The 4,297-nt window shown below is 37.5% G+C and overlaps 1 non-coding gene across 1 annotated transcript; it reads left to right on the plus strand.

Annotated features, from left to right (window-relative positions):
• Nucleotides 1-4,223: 4,223 nt before the first annotated feature.
• On the plus strand, nucleotides 4,224-4,297 carry Trnat-ugu (transfer RNA threonine (anticodon UGU)). Its single transcript has one exon. It is a non-coding gene; the product is annotated as a tRNA-Thr (tRNA).

Consider the following 4,297-nt stretch of genomic DNA (forward strand, 5'->3'; position numbering starts at 1 on the left):
TATGGATATCTGATCAGAATTAAATACCACAAGGCAGATAATTTATCAGGTTTTTTGCTATATATGGATTTCTTACTATAGCACAAATGAAGGCCACAAGGCATCACTTTGTCAGTTCCTTGGGTTATATTATGAATAAATATCGCTACTGAAGGCTCTACCTGCACTTGCCCCAAGTGTAGCAAGAGCTTTAACCAGAGCTCACACCTGTATGCCCATTTGCCCATCCACACAGGAGAGAAGCTCTACCAGTGTTAGACCTGTGGGAAGAGCCTCACCTGCAGCAGACATCAACATCCACTGCCAAGTCCACACAGGGGAGAAGCCGTACAAGTGAAAGGTGTGTCGGAAGGGCTTCATCCAGAGGTCCCACCTTTAGGCCCATGAAAGGATCGACACAAGGGAGAAGCTGTATAAATGTGACAAGTGTGGCAAGGGCTTCAGATCAGCCTTAAGTTTCCAGAGACATACAGAAGGTCCATACGGAGAGAAGCCATTCTGCTGTAACGTGTGTGGAAAGGGCTTCAGCCAGAGCTCATATTACCAGGCCCACCAGAGAGTACACACCGAAGAGAAGCTGTACAAGTGTGATGTGTGTAGAAAACACTTTCACTGGAGCCTGAACCTGCACAATATCAGCACATCCACACCAGAGAGAAGCCTTGTAAGTGTGAGGAATGTGATGAGGGCTCCAGTAGCCCTCCGACCTTCAGGCCCACCAGATCATCCACACTGGGGAAAAGCCCTTCGAGTGTGTGACATGTCAGAAGCAGTTCTGCAGGTCCACCAGAGAGTCCACACAGGAGAGAAGACCGACAAATGTGACACCTGTGGCAAGGCCAGAGGTCAAACCTCCAAGTCCATCAGATAATCACCAATGAGAAGCCATTTAAGTGAGAGGAGTGTGGAAAGGAGTTTAGTTGGAGCTTGGGGCTCAGTGCCCACCATAGAGTGAACATGGACGAGAAGCCCTACACCTGCTAGCAGTGCAGGAAGGGCTGCAGCCAGGGCTCACGCTTCCACATGTACCAGAGGGTCCACACAGGAAAGGCCGTATATCTGCCATGTCTGCTGCAAGGGCTTCAGCCAGAGGTCACATCTCATCTACCACCAAAGGGTACATGCTGGAGGGAGTCTACAGAGGAGACAAGGTGGTGTAGCCTCCAGGTGGCTCCTTCAGAACCCAGAAGCTTCAAAGAAACTTCACAGGAAAACAGCTTTCTAAAATGCCATTTTAAGAACTCAGGAGATAAATTCTTTATGTGTATATATACATGGCCTTTTTTTTTTTTTTTTTTTTTTTTTTTTTTAGTTGTAGGTGGACACAATACCTTTATCTTATTTTTATGTGGTGCTGAGGATCGAACTCAGGGTCCCACACATACTAGGTAAGCACTCCACCACTAAGCCACAACCCCAGCCTGGGAGATAAATTCCTTACAAATGTCAGAGTTCACAGATGAGAAAATGATTCTATATATATGATCAGTGTTTACACCAAAGTGTCAAAATTTGTGACAAAGAATCTTGATGTTTGCCAGTCTTCCAGAAAAGAAACCTCATGAATGAGGATTATGGGCAGGACTTTGACAAAAGAATGATGATTGACAAAAATTGATGTCAACTAAAGTGTAACTTCCACATGGGAAGAGCTTCTCCCCAGACCCCTGCCATGCACAGCTGTGCTCAGCTCCAACAGGACCCAGCAATTGGAAAAAAACCCTTATTTGAAAACACTAGTGGATTCTCTGTCCTAAATTCATACTAATTTGTATGCATAAGGACTCCTACAAGTAGCCTTAATTACAGTTTCTGGAAATATTAATCTATAGAGCATTATCTAATACCGCCATCCACAGTACAAATGTAGACAAGACTGGTGAATAGTCCCCTCCATCATGGGGCCTCAGTTCTTTGTTCAGATGTCAATCATGTACAGTGTAATTTTTAGTGTCCTTTGTATTTTATAGACTGAAAAATGCTATTTTTTTATTAACCTAAAAAGACATGACAATTTACATAATTGGAATTTTGAGGCCCTAATTCATCAAGGGAGAGCTTGACTATAACTTTGAAAATACTAAAAGTAGTTACTGATGACAAAAAGTTCTGAGTAAACTTGAATTGTTAAAAAAAAAAAAAGCCTTAAGTCAGCTGTAATATCAATTTGGTTTTCAAATACAGATGTCATAGTAGCATTAATACCACCAAACACTTGCACTTATTACATAAGAATTGAAGGTCTATGTGGATATTGTATTATTACAAAAGGCCTCTAGGGAGTGATTATATTAGAAATAAATGCTATCATGGTTAACATATTTGCATTAAAGGCTACACTATATATTATGTTATTTTGTGATGCTGTACTATGAATATGACTTTAACAACTAAACACCACGGGTACGTAACATGGATTTTATTTTCAGTACAAAAGACCACAAGGCAGTCACATTATCAGTATTTTAAGCTATAATATGGATACTGTATCAGTATGAGGGTCACAAGGCAGCAAGCTTTCCCATTTTTAATGCTATAATGTGGATCATATATGAGTATTGAAGTCCATAGGGCAGGTATAATATCATTCTTATATGCCATAATTTGGATAACATCTCAGTATGAAAGGTCACAAAACAGCTGTTTTACTGGTTTTTGATGCTATTCTAAGGATATAACAATAGTACTAAAGACCACAGTCCTGTAAATGGATTATCATTTTAGTACAAATGTCTACAAGACATCTCTTTTCTTAGATTTGGATGCTATAACATGGATATTATATTCACATTAAAGGCCTGAGAGAAGCTATGGTATTAATTCCACTTGCTTCACATTGATATCAAAGTACTGCTACAACCAGAATAAGTTATTAAATTAGTTTTACTTGCTAAAGTATCAATATTACATCAATATCAAAGCCACAGGGCATGTATTGTATTAGTTTAGATTCTCTAGTTTGGATATTGTATTAATATTAAAGACCACAGGAGAGCCATAATAATATATTTAGAGGTCACAGTATGAATATCATATTAATACTACAGCCACATCCTAGCTGTTACATTAGTTTTAGTACTGTAGTATGGATATATTAGTATTAAGGGCCAAAGGGCAGGTATTATGTTAACTTTAGATACTATATGTGTATTATATGAGTATAAAGGGCAACATTCAGGCTAGGGTTGTGGCTCAGTGGTGGAGCGCTTGCCTAACGTGTGAGGCACTGGGTTTGATTCTCAGCACCACGTATACATAAATGAATAAAATAAAGGTGTATCAACATCTAAAAAAATAAACACTTTTTTAAAAAAGGGCAACATTCAGGTATTACATTAACTTTAGATGTTATGGTATGGATATTTTATTAATATTTGAAACCACAAGAAACCACTATATTATTTTCACTGCTATATTATCAATATATTAGTTACAAAGGCCAAAAAACAGCTACCTTATCAGTTTTTGATTTTCTAATTTGGATATCATATCAGAATTAAATTTTATCAGGCAGCTGCTTTATCAGTTTTCATGCTATATTATGGATAAAATATCACTTTGAAGGTCATAAGGCAGCCTTAATCAGTTTTTCATGCTATCAGGTGAATATCCTATCAGTGTAAGGCCACAGTGAAGCCCATTTATCAGTTTTTAATGCTATACTATGGATATAACATTAATTCTAAGACCACAAGACTTTTAAATTGGTTTATCATTTTTTATAAACATACAAGGCTGCTCTTATATTAATTTGGATGTTATAACATGAATATCATATCAACATTAAAGTTCACAGGGAAGCTATGATATTAATTTTCATGCTACATATTGATACCAAAATAGTATTACAACCAGAATGTTATTCTATTAATTTTACTTGCTAAAGTATGGATATTTGTGTGATATTATTATTAAAGTCCACATGGTAGCTGTTATATTAGTATTAGATGCTTACTATGGATATCAAGTATTAAAAACCACAGTCATATATTACATTATTTTCTTATGCTATAGTATGGATATGACATTAATACTTAAGCACACTGTGCATGAAACATGAATAATCACTTTAGTGTGAAAGGCTGCAGGGTAGCTACTATATCAGTGTGGGATGCTATATCATGTATATTATATTAACATTAAAGGCCAAAGGAAAGCTAGTATATTAATTTTACATGGTATACTATGAATGTCTTAATAATATTAAAACCACAGGACAGGGCTGGGGTGATAGCTCAGTTGGTAGAGTGCTTGCCTTGTAAGCACAAGGCCCTGGGTTCGATCCCCAGCACCGCAA

Source organism: Sciurus carolinensis, chromosome 16 (genome assembly GCF_902686445.1).
Source record: "Sciurus carolinensis chromosome 16, mSciCar1.2, whole genome shotgun sequence".
Taxonomy (NCBI): domain Eukaryota; kingdom Metazoa; phylum Chordata; class Mammalia; order Rodentia; family Sciuridae; genus Sciurus; species Sciurus carolinensis.